Below are 18,651 nucleotides of genomic sequence, written 5' to 3'. Positions count from 1 at the left end.
TGCAAGAATTTTTTATATTACAAGTTTTCTAAAATGTTAGGTTTCAATTGCAAACGAGGCATTATTTAATTAAATATGTGCTAATTTGTTTCAAAATTCTAGCTTAATTTTTTTTTTTTTTTTTGACATATTAGAGTCAAATGTTTTTACAGAAGGAATTTTGGGTCTCATTTTGTCACTCCATAATCAGAAAATACAGGCAGAAAACAATATATTTTTACGGCTTTTTGGGGAATAAAATGTATAAAATCAAGCAAATTATATATAAACAAATCCAAAAAAGTTTGGTGTGTGTAAGTGCTACTGAAGTGGAGATTTATGGCTCAGTGTAGGAGAAAAAACTCATTTTGAGAAAACGGCCTTTAAAAATATGTATTGTAACTGAAATCTATTGACACAAATAGATCAAGTGCTATGAAAGAAACACTTAACAGTGTCTTTTGGATGTTTTCTTTCCACTAGTCTGAAAAAATACTTTATGAAAAAACAAAAAGCCCAAAATCTCAAACTTGACAGGTGCAGTGTCTCCCTTCAACAGGCTCTTCTTCGAGACTAGAACTAGTTAGGATGTATTTTGGAGTTATTTGAGATGGTAAAGTTGAAGCTGAAGGGATGTGATTGTTCTGAAGGCTCGCAGTCGGTTTATCCAGTGTTACAGCGGGGTACTGTAAGCCCACTGTTACCGCCTGGGAGTCCCTGGTACAGCACGGAACATCTCTTGTTAAGGCCTCCAGGCTCTCTCACTCTCACACACACACACACACACACACACACACACCAACACGGCAAAAATGTGCCAATGTGTGCTTGAGAATGCCACAGAACGGTGTCCTTCCCTCAGTCTCTCATTCCTAAGTCTTTCCGACCAGCCCCAAGATGTTCTTCAAGAGCGGTAAGATTTGTTATTTGTTTACTGTTTCCATCTTAGCCCATGATGGCTCTAATGAAGGGCTAGTTGTGGTGAAAAGATGACTGTACCACAATCGTCAACCTAAGACTGAAAGAGGGAGGGAGAGGAAGTATAATCTTCCTTCTTTTTCCTTCTCTTCAAAAGATTCGGGCTTGTATACCTCATGTCTTTAATGTTGGTTTATGTGTTTAGTCCTGTTATAACAGGCATATGGAAAACAGCAGGGGTCGTAATAGTTAACGGGCCTCCTATAGGCGGTTGCGGTCATAGTAGAGTTTAGGAGAGGAAGTCACTGATGTAATACAGGGACAATAGCCTTTGGTTTGGGACTACACTTCTTCTTCTTGTCAGCCGGAGCCGTGAAAAGCGTTTTTGTGATGAAGAGTTTCCAGGCTTTGGTGTGGGAAACCGATCTTCATCAGTTTAGCCACTTCACAGGAACCACAGAGGCTCAGATGGTGTCCAAAATCTCAACTAATGTAAAGAAACAAGGATTAAAAGCCCAGATTTTTTAAATATGTACAGTATTTGTGGTGGAGTTATTGTTTGTATTGCGGCCTGAACTGGGTTATATAAAGCAGAGAGACTTGGTTGAAAAAGTCATGTTTGGTCATCTAGTCGTCCAACAGTCTGAGCTGAACTTTAACTGAGGTTTAGATTTTCGTAATGGAACATCGCAGACAGTTGAGAATATGGCAGGGCAACGAGAAAGCTAACACATCCTGTCCTGCCAAGGCAACTTCCTGTTGATTTTGTTTCCATCTTGACCAGGCTTTATATAAAACTTTGCTGACCTCTATGGTTTTAAATCTGCATGCACTACCAACATGTTTGCTTGAAGGCATTTTGTGATTTTAATGTTGTTGATGTTATAACTGATGAATTCTCAATATTTTTAAATTATGTAAAAGGCTGAAAACCTGACATGAGATTTTTGGACATTTTGTGTTGCTTCACAGTATTTCAGATTGTGTGAATTCCCATAAGAGCCAGCAGAGGGCAGTGTTTGCCAGGGATGGAAATTACTTTCTGGTTTCTTTCTTGCAAAGGGAAGTCTAAACAGAGATGTTCTTTAGTCTGAGAATACTAATAAAGTGTTTACTAGTATGTATGTATTTATCTATTCTAGTATTTTAAGAATAAACCTATATTGAAAGATGATACTTTGTTACTACAAAAGTTCCACTGTATTTTTTTTAGATATAACACCATGTTTTGGACATTTACCATTATATTATTTTAAGTATGTTGGTGTATCATTTGAATACAATGATATATAAATAGCAATATTCTATTTTTTTATTACTACCTTACCAAGAAATACTGTGGCTGTACATCAGATGGTAGTATCATGGTACTCAAAATCAAATTAATGTATTTATATGGTGTATATATATGATAAGATACTATCACTTACACCGCAGCTCAAAAGTTTGGGATCAGTAAGACTTGCAATGTTTTTTAAAGTCTCTTATGCTTATCAAGGCTGCATTTATTTGATCAAAAATACAGAAAATATACAGTAATATTGCAAAATGTTATTACAATATAAAATAATGGTTTTTATTTTAATATGCATTAAAATATAATTTATATCTGTGATGCAAAGCTGAATTTTCATCCTTCAGAAATCATTCTAATATGCTGATTTATTATTAGAATTATCAAACAGTTGTGCTGCCATTTTTTTTTTTCAGGATTCTTTGATGAATAACAAGTTAAAAAGCACAGCATTTCTGCAAAATATAAATATTTTCTAACAATGTAAATCAATGTTATCACTTTTTATTAATTTAACACATCCTTGGTGAATAAAAGTATTACTTTCTTTCAAAAATGTACTGACCCCAAACTGAAAATTATCACAGGTTCCAAAAAAATATTAAGCAGCACAACTGTTTTCAACGCTAATAATAAATCAGCATATTAGAATGATTTCTGAAGGATCATGTGACACTGAAGACTGCAGTAATGATGCTGAAAATGTAGCATTGCATCACAGGAATAAATTACATTTTAAAATATATTCAATATATTCAGTTATTTTAAATTGAAATAATATTTCACAATATACATTTTTTTTCTGTATTTTTGATTAAATAAATGCAGCCTTCATGAGCATAAGAAACGTCTTTAAAAACCATTACAAATCTTACTGATCTCAACATTTTGAACATGTCCAAAACAACTAATTCTATAAACAAGTTGATTTAAATGTTTGAAGATTTTGCAATGGTTTTCTAAAGTGACATATACACCAAGTCTGGCTTTTATTAGTTGGCCTGTCATTTGAAGTCATTTTTTGTTCCATTCAAAGACCTTTGCTAAAGTACGCTTGTAAATTTCAAATCCCATCTGCTCCATTAGTACATTCTGTCCCCGCTCATTAACTTTTTTTATTCTGTCAGTATGTCGCTGAAACTGAATAACCAGATAAAATATTCTATATGTCACTCTAAGTTTCAGCTATTTTACAAAGCAGTCAAAGCATTACTGGAATTCGTCCCTGAATGACAACTGACTAAGACTATTTGCTTAAAATAGATGTTACATTCATTCAACATCCTCAAAGGCTTACGGTTGGATCTATCTAAATATTATATGACTATGGAATGAGGAGCTTTGAGGCACAGCACATGCTCCAAACTCCCAGTTCTGATCTTGGTTTCCTCATTAGGAGTTTGAGGTCAGCGTTTAGAATGTAACCAGAGGAGCACACTGACCTAAATATCTCTCTATAGGCCTAAAACCAGACTTTTACTGTTTTCCGGTAAACGGCCCTGTTGGGAAAAAAGGCTAGTTAAAGGATAAATTCATTTCCAGAATAAAAAAATCTGATAATTTACTCACCCCCATGTCATCCAAGATGTTCATGTCTTTCTTTCTTCAGTTGAAAAGAAATGAAAAAGAGGGAAAAAAACATTTTTGAGAAAAAACTAATTTTTAAGGATTTCAATGGGGATCAACGGGTTGAAGGTCCAAATCGCAATGCAGCTTCAAAGGGTTTTACACAAATCCAGCCGAGGAATAATAGTCATATTTAGCAAAACAATCAGCCATTTTCTAGAAAAAAATGTATGTACACTGGCGCTTAAATGCTTGGGATCAGCAAGTCTTTTAATGCTTTTTAAAGGAGTTTTCTGCTCATCAAGGTTGCATTAATTTGATTAAAAATACAGAAAAAATTAAATATTAATGCAACTTAAAATAGTGGTTTTCTATTTTAATATACTTTAAAATATAATTTATTCCTGTGATGCAAAGCTGAATTTTCAGCATCATTACTCCAGTATTCAGTGTCACATGATCCTTCAGAAATCATTCTTATATAGCCTACTGATTTATTATCAGTCTTGGAAATGATTAAAAGTGTTTGAAACCTGTGATACTTTTTCCAGGATTCTTTGATAAATAAAAGGTTTAAAATATGAATTGCAATAACATTTCATAATATTACTTTTTTCTGTATTTTTGATCAAATAAATGGAAGTACTTCCACCTGCATCACTTGTGACCTTTCCAACGTGATTACGTAATGCGTGAAGTCGATTGTGGTTAAAACGATGTACATTTTATTGTTAATAATAATAATAAATGACATTTTCTGGGATCATGCCCTTTGAAGCTGCATTGATGACTGATGACTTTTATTCCATTGGCCACCATTAAAGTCCACTATATGGAGAAAAATCCTGAAATGTTAGTTTCTTTTCAACTGAAGACAGAGAGACATGAACTGTATTTTTTTTTATTCTGCAAGTGAACTAATCCTTTGACTGCTTAAACCAGGCTCATAAACTGATAGTTTTCCTAGTCTACCCTTACGAAAAATAGGTTTATTCAAGTGTGCTATTATTATGCTTCTTTTAAACTTAAAAATAGGAAAGTATACTTTCAGTCTACTTTTTATGTGCTTCTCAGAAATTTGCTTTATATACTTCTCAGAAATATGGATATATATCAGAAATATCAGAAAAGGTCTAAATATATTTGAGCTCTACTTGTGCTCTGAGAATCTGTGTTTTCATTGTTATACGCTAGGGGCGCTATTGCACATCTTCTGAACAGATTTTCCAAAACACAAGTGAAGAAGAAACCGAAACAACAGATTCCACATGTAATCTAACACAATCCTCAGACATAAAACAGCATCAAAACCATAGATATGGACAACTGTGTAACGTTATGGAATAAAAGCTTTGGGGTGTTGATCGACTCCATCTACTTTTTGATTATCATCAATAGTATTTTTTTTAGCTTTTTGTTCAAAATGCTGTTTATTTATTGATTAATTTTTATTTACGAAACTTACCCACATTCAAGTGTTTATGAAAAAAGAATGCATGACGCTAGAATAAAATGTTTTTGTTTACAAGCAGATGCCCTGTTCTTGCTTTTGATGTTTTGTATGTTCAGATATTAATATAACAAAATATATACAAATTAATACCTAAATAGGGCAGTATACTTAAAGTATGATATAAAGTTCACTAAAAGAAAACCTATGAGTATACTTGCAGTATAAAACCACTAAACTAGTAGTTTACTGAGACTCAGTATACCTATAAGTTCACTTTTAGTATACTTGCAGTACAAACTGAAAACATAGATGTAAACTAGTTGTGCACTCAAAGTTTATTACTGTTACACTTAAAAGTATACTTTTATATACTAGAAAGTGGGCCAATTTAGTCCCAATGAGTATTGAAATAGTACACTTAAAAGCATACTACTAGTTCACTGATATTTGTATACTTACTACATAAAGTATACTTAAAAATATACTTGAACCTTAAGTTTACTTAATAAACTAAACTAAACCATTTTTTTTCTCTACTGCATTAAAAGCATTAAGTATTATATTATTTTCTTCATTATTTTTAATGCAGTACAACCAATGTTGCTATCGTAGTATATAAATAATTCTAAAATAGCATTGAATGTAACAAAAAAAGACGAAGAAAACCAGAAGAAAAAAAAAAAACAGAACTCATGCCCAGTTTCATTTGTCTTTGATTCCTGTCAGAATCCCACTGAGAGCCAGGCCAAATGTACCAGAGTGTTCTGCCAGCCATATTTTTAGACACGGTGCCAGCCCACGGGAAATACATTTCTGTATTTATCTTTATCCGGAGGGAAAGGAAATAACTGCAAACCAAAAAGCTACAACTCTTGTTCGAAACGTACATTCCTCTACCGCCCAATAAAACAGTTCCAGCTTGGATTCGCTTACGGCTGGATTCAAGGAGCTCCTCCACAACGCATTCTGTCAAATTCATCAAAACCTCCACGGAATGCAAACTTTACTTTGGAGCGATCGCGTTGTTCGTCTATGTGTGCAGATGCTGTGTGTTTGCTCATGAGCCGTGTAAAAAATACAGTTCGCTTTTTGCCTCAGGCCTCAAGCCTCGGTAATTGAAGGACGGGACCTTTGAGTTAAGTTTAGGATGAGGGTTAGTCTACTCCGCAGTGTTTTTGAGTCTGGTAACATGGCCTCGGGATGGTCAGGATTCCTCTCGGGTCTGCAAGGAATGTGGAACATTTGATGTGCCAACGCTAGTGACGCACACGACTGACGGCAAACATTTCCTTTCACCTGTCCTTTTCCTTTCTGGCTGGAGGCCTGTCCAGAAAAATCATGTTGGATGGCATCGTTTCATTGTATCTTATTCCGAGGACTCAGCGTTGGAATTTATCTTGGATCAGGGAGTTAAATGACTCGTGTATTTCACGATCTTGCCACACAGTGCCACAAATCACGACAAATTGCGTCAAAGCAAACAGAAAAAATGGATAGAAATGAGTGATGTAAATCAGGTCCACCCTGCCAAGTGAGTGACATCAGCTTTGCCAGAGTAAACCATTACAGCCCAAGTTACCATGTCAGCAGACACTGTTTGTTGTTAAAATCGCATGCTGGAAACTCAAAAACACAGAGCGCTGCTGAGCTGTTGTCCTTGCAAAACCAGCGCACTTTCCACTTGCAGACAATATCACTTTCAGACTCTGGACCCAAATGCCCCGAGTTCAGCGCCTTAGGGCAATATTAACAAATACCTCTTTTCCTTTTCACATTCTCCATCATGGTATGACCTGACTAACATTGGGCCGGACACACCAAGAATATGCTTTAAAAAGACAGATGAGCCAAAAATGAAAATGCCGTCATCATTTACTCACCCTGATTTTGTTCCACATAATTTATTTCGTCCACGTAACACAAAAGTTGAAGTTGCGTAAACTGTCTCTGCTGCTTTCTTGCATAAATGGGTTCCGAAAAGAACAAAAATAAAAGTATAATAAAGAAAGTTTATACGTATGCAGTATTTTTTGAAGCCATTCAATAGCGTTCTGTAAGAAAGAAACTGAAGTCTGTAAATCTTAGACACCATTTTCTTTCACTGTATAAAAACGATTTTTTGTTAACCATTTTTATTATGGATAAACTATCCCTTATGTCTGGAATACACTACACAAAGTTTTTCCAGATTTTTGCCCCAGTTTGCAGTCTTGAGGCAAGTTAAAGCTAGTTTGGACAATTGTTAGCCCTATCTGCCACTTTTTCGAGTAAAGACTCTTTTTGTCCATCAATTTTAACTAAACTACCGCTAATAGATGTGCTGTTGTTTATTCTCAGGAGGCTGCTTTAGAGAGCACTGCCTTGACCGAGAATAGGCTTTCAAGAGACAGATCAGCCAAAAATAATGCCGTCATCATTTACATTTTTGTTCCATATAATTAATTTAGTCTACAGAACACAAAAGTAGAAGTTGCATAAACTATCTCTGCTGCTTTCTTGCATGAGTGGGTAGGGATCAGAAGCCATCAAGGTCCAAAAAGGACAAAAATAAAAGTATGAAAAAGTTTATACATATGCATTATATTTTGAAGCCATTCAGTAGCTTTCTGTAAGAAAGAAACTGAAATTTAAGTCTGAAAATCTTGGACACCACTGTATAAATTTTTTTTTTTTTATTGATTTTATTATGGATAAACTATCCCTTATGTCTGGAATACACTGAACAACGTTTTCCCAGATTTCAGCCCCAGTTTGCAGTCTTGAGGAGGCTAGAGGAAAGTTAAAGCTAGTTTGCAGGTTTGGGGCAGTCAGAGTTGACCGACTTCACTGAAAAAACTTTTTTTAGCCTAAGACAATGATTCCTTCCATATTTTGAGCCGATTTTAGAACACATAATGTGTTATGCTTCTCATATGCTTCCTGTAAATTATCATTCCATGTGTGAACAGAACAGCAGTCACTCCCACATTTGTAACAAGAGCAACATTTTTGCATCTTGCAGGACAGAATTGTTAGCTCTATCTGCCATTTTTTGGGTAAAGACTCTTTTTTTCCCCATAGACTTTAGCTAATCTACTGCTAATAGACATGCTGTGTTTAGTTTATTCTCAGGAGGCTGCTTTAGAGAGCACTGCCTTGACCAAGAGGCAAAAATTCAAATGCCGTCATCATTTACTCATCCTGATTTTGTTCCATATAATTTATTTTGTCCACAGAACACAAAAGTAGAAGTTGCGTAAACTGTCTCTGCTGTTTTCTTGCATAAGTGGGTAGGGATCAGAGGCCATCAAGGTCCAAAAAGGACAAAAATTAAAGTATAATAAAAGAAGTTTATACGTATGCACTATTTTTTGAAGCCATTCAATGTAGCTTTCTGTAAGAAAGAAACTGAAATTTACATTTTAAAATCGTGGATACCACTGTATAAAAAAGTTTTTATTAACCATTTTTATTATGGATAAACTATCCCTTATGTCTGGAATACACTACACAGTGTTTTCCCAGATTTTTGCCCCAGTTTGAGTCTTCAGTCTTGAGGAGTCAGCGTTAGTTGCTGAAAGTTAAAGCTAGTTTGCAGGTTTTGGGTTGTCAGAGTTGACAGACTACACTAAAAAATCTTTAGTTAGCCTAAGACTATGATTCCTTCCATATTTTGAGCCGATTGAATCCCGTGAATTATCGTTCCATGTGTGTACAGAACAGCAGTCACTCCCGCATTTGTAACCAGTGCAACATTTTGGCATCTTGTGGGACAGAATTGTTAGCCCTATCTGGCATTATTTTGGGTAAAAACTATTTTTTTCCATCGATTTTAACTAAACTACTGCTAATAGACGTGCTGTGTTTTGTTTATGCTCGAGAGGCTGCTTTAGAAAGCACTGCCTTGACCAAGAATATGCTTTAAAGAGACAGATGAGCCAAAAATGAAAATGCTGTCATAATTTAGTCATCCTGAATTTGTTCCATATAATTTATTTCGTTCACATAACACAAAAGTAGAAGTTGCGTAAACTGTCTCTGCTGTTTTCTTGCATTAGTGGGTAGGGATCAGAGGCCATCAAGGTCCAAAAAGGACAAAAATAAAAGTATAATAAAATAAGTTTATATTTATGCATTATTTTTTTAAACCTTTCTTTAAGAAAGAAACTGAAGTCTAAAAATCTTTGACATCATTTTCTTTCACTGTTTAAAAAATATTTTTATTATGGATAAACTTATCCCTTATCCCTTATGTCTGGAATACACTGCACAATGTTTTCCCAGATTTTTGCCCCAGTTTGCAGTCTTGAGGAGGCTAGAGGAAAGTTAAAGCTAGTTTGCAGGTTTTGGGCAGTCACTGAAAAATCTTTTTTTAGCCTAAGACTATGATTCCTTCCATATTTTGAGCCGATTTTAGAACACATAATGTATTGTTTGGTGTCTCCTAGAAATAAGCAAAATGTTTCTATGGCCAATGTTTCTACTGCATTTAAACGTAAATTTTCGTTCCGTGTGTACAGAAATGCAGTCACTCCTGCATTTGTAACCAGACCAACATTTTGGCGTCTTGTGGGACATAATTTAGACAATTGTTAGCCCTATCTGCCATTTTATTGGGTAAAGAGTCATTTTTCATCCATCAATTTTAGCAAAACTACGGCTGATAGACGTGCTGTGTTTCGTTTATGCTCAGGGGGTTGCTTTAGAGAGCACTTTGTTGCCATGCCCTCATATTTAAAATCGCTTTTAGGCATATTGTTTGATCGTGGCTCATAAACCTAGGCACTTTATGAGGTTAAAGTGATCTGGGTAACACTTTATAATAACTATCCGTTATAACTAGTTAATAGATCATTAATAAACTGTTAGTTAATGAGTAATAAATGACTTGTTAAATAACAGTTAATAGTTTGTTAATTATTTATAACTGTGCCTTATAGATAGCCAATAGATAGCTTACAAGCTGTTAGTTAACAAGTTATAAATGACTTGTTAACTGTATTTTAATGATTTATAACTATACCTAATAAATTAGTAATAGATCATGAACAAGCTGTTAGTAAATTACTTACTAAAGACTTGTTAAGTATCATTTAATAGTTTATATATGTTATTGGGACGTTATTCTAAAGTTGCAACTATTCTTCATTTATTAACTGTTAGTAAATGAGGAATAGTTGCAACTTTAGAATAACGTCCCACTAACATACATAAGCTAATAACTAACACTTAACTAATACATTAACTCACACTTTACAGATCAGTTGTTCATAGTTAACCATCTGTAGGTCTGTAGGCACAGTTATATGGAGAATAACAGACAGACTTAGAGATCAAAGGTCAAGAGTCAAAGACCTGACTACACTGAAGCCAGTCAGAAGTTAGTTGTTTTCTATGTCCTTCTCCTTCACATTTCAAATGCCTCTTATTAACCACAAAAATCCCATTAGCTCAGCACGTGTCATTTTTTGTGACCACTCTGGTAGCAAATCTGTACTGATAATCAGTGTTGGGGAAAGTTACTTTTAAAAGTAATGCATTACATTATTGAGTTACTCCATAAAAAAGTAACTAATTACCTTACTTGGTTACTTTTTATGATAAGTAATGTGTTATACGTTACTTTTGCATTATTTTTTAAATCTGGGCAGGGTTTGTTTGGGCTGGGCAGTTCTATTTTTTGCAAATTTAAAAGACTTTTCACACCAAAAGCCTCAGGCTTAGAGAAAAGTAAATTGACGTCTGTACAGTAGATCGCTGAAGAAAAAATGTCAACTCCTCAGCAATAAAAAAAAAGGAAAAGAAATGTTAGATTATCTTGAGTAATTTTTGCTTATTAATATGAATAAATTGGATCATTGAAGTTCGGCAGCAAAGACATGGGTTAATAAAATTGGATTAAATACATAAGGATATTTGTATTATTAAACATTTAATTATTGCAGGTTTGCATTGAATTCTGAGTTGAATTTCAGTGTTTTTATTCATTTTGAAGAATACTGTATCTGTTAACTGGAGTTACTTATTTAAAAAAGTAACTCTTTTTTTTTTTGTCAATTAAAAAATGCGTTACTTTACTAGTTACTTGGAAAAAGTAATGCGTTACCCCCAACACTATAAAAGAAAGTAATCCAGTAAAATGAGGTACCTTTAATATTTAAATATATGATAAATCAAAATAAAATAAAAAGACACTTAAGCTGTTTTGTGACCCCTGAGCTTGTTCTAATAACACATATTCAGAGTTCCCAGATAGACTCACACACACAGATTCCCCCGCAGCAAGGCATTTATTGACTCACAGCATACTGTTACTTTCGTCATGCAACGCCTCCGAACTCACGCAGGCTACTTCGTTTCCGCTTTGTGCTTGTTTTCCATCTCTCTTACCTCCGTCCAGACAGACGAACAAATGCAGACGGGCTAGAGAGATCACAATTGCGTGTCTGAGGGGTTGAGGTGGCATAAAGCGTGAATTCGACAGGTGAGTGTGTGCGAACGGCGTACGTCTCGCTTACATCCTGGACAAACAGGGACGGATCGCAAAAAACGCTCCCCCAGCTCAAAACCGTAGTTGCGAAGCGGCCCTATTTACAGGCTTTCGTTCATTGGCCACAAAGCGTTGTTTCTCCTCGCAAACCAGTTTGAGCCGACCCCACTGCTGGACATAGCTTCAGCATCAAAAGATATTTTTAATAAAGTGGTCAACAGCAGTTGCGCAAACATTCTAAAGTAGCTTACGAAAACAGCCGCTCGAACGGCCGTAGAGAGAGAAGCCTTCTTATGTCCGCTGGAATGTCCGTAAGGCCCCGTTTCACCACCCTCGCAGACACAGGGGCTCTTTGTAACCGTTCACTGACCACACAGTACACCGGATCGCTCTGGAATTCTGGGGTTGTTTGTCCTGCAGTATGCAGGACTTGTTTATTTTCTTTGACATTTTTTCAATACAGTATGTACTATAGGAGTTTGTCGAGCTGTCACAGTTAATCCTGTGAACCTTATGAAGTCAAATTAGACTTTATCGCATTTCTGAAGTTAGTTGGGAAAATGTTTGCCTTTCATTTCTAAAGTTGAAGTTTAGCTGCAGTGAACACGGTGGCATGCTTTTAACAGCTCCAGAGGTGGTTACAGTATTTTACATTTTCCAGTCAAACTTGTACAGCAAAAAGTCAGTTCTCAGAAACAGTGTTTTTTTAACCTTTAATGCCCTTGTATTTTGAAAAAAATCTTTTTTAAATCTTGGGCACGAGAAAATGATTAGAGGCCCTGTTTCAGGCCTAATGCGGGTCATTCACTGACGGATAGACTTCCGGAAACTGGAGATAAACCAGGAGTTATTCAAGGTGAACATATCATTTATACACTTATATCAATTATACATCCTGGCATATAATTAGGATTTTATAAAACTAATAATAACTCATAATTAACCATAATTAACCCAACCTGAAGCTTTATTGACACTAAGATTAAGTTTTATATATATATATATATACTGTATATACAGTATATATATATATATATATATATATATATATATACACATATATATATATATACATATACATACATACATACACTGCTGCTCAAAACTTTGGGATCAGTAAGATTTGTAATGTTTTATAGATAAGTCTTTTATGCTAATCAAGGCTGCATTTATTCAACCAAAAATACAGAAAAAAAACAGTAATACTGCAGAATGCTATTACAATATAAAATGTTTTTATATATATATATATATATATATATATATATATATATATATTATATATATATATATTACTTTAAAATATAATTTATTCCTGTGAAGCAATGCAGAATTTTCATCAGCTGTTACTTTAGTCTTTAGTGTCACATGATCCTTCAGAAATCATTTTAATGATGTAGAATCTGAGGGTGCAAAAAATTTAAAATTAAAAAACATTTTTAAAAATTGTCCAAATTAAGTTCTTAGCAATGCATATTACTAATAAAAAATTACAGTTTTTAATATATTTACGGTAGGAAATTTACAGAATATATTGTTGTATTCCTTAGTCTTAAGCCGCTTTGGATAAAAGCATCTGCTAAATGAATAAAAGTAAATGTAATTGTTTATTTTTTAATCTGACCCTGAACCACAATACCAGTCATAAGTGTCAGTTTTTCAAAATTGAGATTTATACATCATCTGAAAGCTGATAAATAAGCTTTCTATTGATTTATGGTTTGTTAGGATAAAACAATATTTGGCTGAAAAACAGCTATTTAAAATCTAGAATCTGAGGGTGCAAAAAAATAAAAAATATTGAGAAAATCACCTTTAAAGTTGTCCAAATGAAGTTCTTAACAATGCATATTACTAATCAAAAATTAAGTTTTTAGTATATTTATGGTAGGAAATTTACAAAATATATTGATGGAACATGACCCTTACTTAATATCCTAATGATTTTTGGCATAAAAGAAAAATCGGTCATTTTGACCCATACAGTGTATTTTTGGCTATTGCTACAAATATACCTGTGCTACTTACGACTTAAGGTTTTGTGCTCCAGGATCACATATAGCAAATAAAAAAAATAAATAAATAAATAAAATAAAATACATTCAAATTCAAATAAAACTGCTTTAAATGTGTATAGACTGATTTGATTATATAACTCACAATAAAATCTTATCCACTTTGAAATGCACATAATCTTTCCTAATCCTGATTACTTGTGGAGTATGACTTCCTGCTTTATTTTCTGTAAATGACTTCAAACCCCATGTAAGATGTATTGCTTCTCTGCGCCTTTGAAATAAACGCAGACATCTGGTGACGGAATTGTTGCTATCTGAGGTGTCTGAGGCAGTGAATAACTATTGAATGATATCTAAACACAGTTGCTCTGATGCAAGGCCTGTTTTAAACTTCACCCATGATATATGCCTTAACGTCACATACCTCTCTTCTTCGGTTCATCTTTGGCAGCCCAAACAATTACAATGACTTCACCCCCTCTCGAGTTCTGCCGTAATAATAGCAATGTATGTGTGTGAGTGTCTGCACATCCTGGAAGCAGTTTGTTTTATTTGAACTGCATTAAGTGGGGCTAATACTTGGAACAGAGACTAACCAATCTATGATTAAAGAATGCATGGTTTTTTTTTTTTGCATGGTTACTGTGTGCACTGCAATGCAAAGAATTATCCAGTTTCCCAAGCTTTCCATTCAGCCCTGCGCCAAAGACGTTTGAAACGGCACGTACTCTAATCACGAGAGAACCTCAGTTGGGTTTCATTCCACAAAGAGTATGATTAATTAAACCCCTTGATTTATGATGAAAAAACTAATTCCACAAAAATGTGTTAGCTACTTGTTTTTCATCTGGCTATGTAATGTACTCCCATCCGTTTTTGTCAGATCAGGCACTGCTTGTATTTTTCAGGAACTTGGGAGTCAAGAGGTTGCAACTCACAGTTATCTCTGGAAATGAATGTGTGGGAGAAAACATGTTTTTGAGAGATTAAAATAGTCCATAAAAGATTGTTTTTCTCTTTTTTGGCTATCAGAGAGAGCAGAGGTAGCGTGTCCACACCGGGAGGCCGTAAATCACACTCCCAAAGTCGGAATGTCCCCTTTCGGGGCAAACAGTACCCACTGTAGTGCAAACAATTTTGGCATTTACTTAGAAGATTTTAACCCATTGTGCCAAAATGTCAAAAAAAAAGGAATTTATCATGTCAAAAACATCTTTAGGTTCTGCATGCTTATGTTTGCACACTTGGGCCTGTCCTATCTGATGGCTATCAGGCTGGGTCAGAGTTCATTCAACATTATGCACCCTGTTCATTTCCTAAAACATACATAAGACATACAGTATGACCTTAAAAAAAAAAAAAAAAAGTTTTACTTAAAGATGCTAAAAAAAAAGTATATATATATTATTATTACGATATTATTTATAATTTATATTGTCTATTCTCTTTATTATTACTGTTTTTATTATCTTTGTATGTGCACTATATAAAAGTATACTTTTAAGTATACTTTAGCTATAACAGTAGTAAACTTTAAGCACACAACTAGTTTACATCTGTTTTCAGTTTGTACTGCAAGTATACTAAAAGCGAACATACAGGTATACTGATAGTTTACTAATTAAATGCTTTTTTATGCATTTGTAGTACACTTTAAAGTATAGTCTCATTTAGTAGTTTTATTCAGCAAGTATACTCATAAGTTTTCTTTAAATGAACTTTACATCATACTTTAAATCATGTCCCTATTTAGGTATTCATCTGTATATATTTTGTTATATGAATATCTGAACATACAAAACATCAAAAGAAAGAACAGGGGATCTGCTTGTAAACAAAAACATTTTATTCTAGCTTCATGCATTATTTTTTATAAACATTTGAATGTGGGTAGGTTTTAGAAAAGTAGTAAATAAATGTATATGAAGTTGATCAACATCTCAAAGCTTGACAGTCATTATTACCTCTTCATGGGTCATCATTTTATTCCATAATGTTACACAGTTTTCTATACCTATGGTTTTGATGCTGTTTTATGTTTGACGATTGTGTTAGATCACATGTGGAAGCATCTGTTGTTTTGGTTTCTTCTTCACTTGTGTTTTGGAAATTCTGTACAGAAGTTGTATAATAGCACCCCTAGTGTATAACAATGAAAACACAGATTCTCTGAGCACGTATAGCTCAAATATATTGAGACTTTTTATAAGTCAAGTATACTTGAATGTCATTTTAAGTATATTTATGAGAAGTATATAAAGCACTGTACATAAAAAGTAGACGGAAAGTATACTTTTCTATTTTAGTTTAAAAGAAGTATAGCACACTTGAATAAAATTCTTTTTACCCTAGGTTAACTACAAGTATACTTCGATTTCTCAAATCTGTAGGCATTCAGGTCATTTAAAACCTGTACGAAATGACTTAAATAACAACTGATTTAACCTGGCAAAAATAACTCTGGATGTTGTTTGTCAGACTTTGCCAGGCTTGGAGTTTTTAACGGTTAGCTGAGCGATTTGGCACTAAACTATAAACTTAAGAATCTTGATTTGTTTCGAAAAGGATTTCGATCATTTTTCACTGCATGTCTGAAACTGGGAGTTTCTCCATTCCATAGAGACTCTATAACATTGCTGAATGAGGTGCAAGCTCCAGGAGTTCCCAGATGAAAGCCGTGTTTCGGTAACGTGCAGTGTTTTACGAGACTATAGGCTGGGCGAACGAGTGGTGAACTCACGGCATAACTGTTTTTATACTCTCACCCTCTTCCCAGGGCTCCAGTTATTAAACTCGAAACGAATGAGACCCAGACCTGACTTTTAGCCGCCTTTTTATCTTGATCCCCAGGCACTGAGATATAAATCTGAAACGCACAAGTCTCAGAGGACGCAGAGAGGGTATTTCCCAAGTTTTCTGCTGACCTCTATTCAAGGTGTGCACCACTGAAACAATGACTTCAACATGGAGGTGCATACGCACGCACACAAAGTAGCTTTGGAAAAACAACTAAAAATATCAGGTCAGCAGCTTTACAGAGATTTTACCCAAAGCCACAGAGATTATGAGAAGTGGGTTTGGATTTTGGGATTGCACACACTTTATGACGCACATTTTCTATTACAAACATGCCACTTTCCTACTAAATAATAAACTAGCTCAATATACAGGTCAAGTAGTTTATTTATATTGTTTTAAGGTACCAAATGCAATCTTTACTATAATAATGCCAAGTTCTGACATGAAGTTCCTCTAAAACCCTCCACCTTCCCCAGCTTCACCTGTATAGATCTGCTATGGGTACAGTGAGGGAAAAAATTATTTGATCCCCTGCTATTTTTGTACGTTTGCCCACTGACAAATAAATGATTAGTCTATAATTTTAATGGTTTGTTTATTTAAACAGTGAGAGACAGAACATCAACAAAAAAAAAATCCAGAAAAATGCATTTTAAAAAAAGTTATAAATTGATTTGCATTTTAATATGTGAAATAAGTATTTGATCCCCTAACAATCAACACGATTTCTGGCTCCCAGGAGTCTTTTATACAGGTCTCACACTGAGATTAGAGCACTCTCTTAAAGGGAGAGCTTGTTAACTGTATTAAAAGACACCTGTCCACAGAAGCAATCAATCAGATTCCAAACTCTCCATCATGGCCAAGACCAAAGAACTGTCTAAGGATGTCAGGGTCAAGATTGTAGTCCTACACAAGGCTGGAATGGGCTACAAGACCATCGTCAAGCAACTTAGTGAGAAGGTGACAACATTTGGTGTGATTACTCACAAATGGAAGAAACACAAAATAACTGTCAGTCTCCCTCGGTCTGGGGCTCCATGCAAGATCTCACCTCGTGGAGTTTCAATGATCATTAGGACAGTGTGGAATCAGCCCAGAACTACACGAGAGGATCTTGTCAATGATCTCAAGGCAGCTGGGACCATAGTCACCAAGAAAACAATTGGTAACACACTACGCCGTGAAGGACTGAAATCCAGCAGCACCCGCAAGATCCCCCTGCTCAAGAAAACACATGTACAGCTCGTCTGCGGTTTGCCAATGAACATCTGAATGATTCAGAGGAGAAATGGGTGAAAGTGTTGTGGTCAGATGAGAACATAGTCGAGCTCTTTGGCACCAACTCAACCTGTCGCGTTTGGAGGAGGAGGAATGCTGCCTATGAGCCCAAGAACACCATCCCCACCATCAAACATGGAGGTGGAAACATTATGCTTTGGGGGTGTTTTTCTGCTAAGGGGACAGGACAACTGCACCGCATCAAAGAGATGATGGATAGAGCCATTTACCATCAAATCTTGGGTGAGAACCTCCTTCCCTCAGCCAGGGCATTGAAAATGGGCTATGGATGGTTATTCCAGCATGACAACGACCCAAAACACACAGCCAAGGCAACAAAGGAGAGGCTCAAGAGGAAGAACTTTAAGGTCCTGAAGTGGTCTGGCCAATCTCCAGTCCTTAATCCCATATAAAATGTGTGGAGGTAGATGAAGGTTAGAGTTGCCAAACGTCAGCCTTGAAACCTTAATGACTTGGAGAGGATCTGCAAAGAGAAGTGGGACAAAACCCCTCCTGAGATGTGTGCAAACCTGGTGGCCAACTACAAGAAACGTCTGACCTCTGTGATTGCCAACAAGGGTTTTGCCACCAAGTACTAAGTCATTTTTCGCGAAGGGGTCAAATACTTATTTCATTCATTAAAATTAAAATCAATGTATATTTTTTTTTAAATGCATTCTTCTGGATTTTTTGTTGTCTTCAGAGAGTTATCATGATAGAAATGGTAAAAACAGACTGGTTTGCCCTACTTCTGTGCCCCATGCTGTTTGTGCTCTTACAGCAAAATCTTTCTTCAACCCCAGATAGTGGCTGATATATGGACCAAAGACAACCAGCACAGTGCAAGAGAGTAACGTCATTGCATTGCAACGGC

At 35.2% G+C, this 18,651-nt stretch overlaps 1 long non-coding RNA gene across 1 annotated transcript in view; it reads left to right on the top strand.

Moving 5' to 3' along the window:
* Positions 1 to 803: 803 nt before the first annotated feature.
* LOC141283800 (uncharacterized) overlaps positions 804 to 18,651 on the top strand; it is a 33,892-nt gene continuing 16,044 nt past the window's right edge. The window contains exon 1 of the long non-coding RNA XR_012338218.1: positions 804 to 892. This is a non-coding gene — a long non-coding RNA (uncharacterized lncRNA). The remainder of the gene's footprint in view (positions 893 to 18,651) is intronic.

The sequence above is a fragment of the Garra rufa genome, chromosome 13 (assembly GCF_049309525.1).
Source record: "Garra rufa chromosome 13, GarRuf1.0, whole genome shotgun sequence".
Classification (NCBI taxonomy): domain Eukaryota; kingdom Metazoa; phylum Chordata; class Actinopteri; order Cypriniformes; family Cyprinidae; genus Garra; species Garra rufa.
The sequence above is the reverse complement of the archived record's forward strand: the minus strand, read 5'-3'. Positions and strand labels throughout refer to the sequence as shown.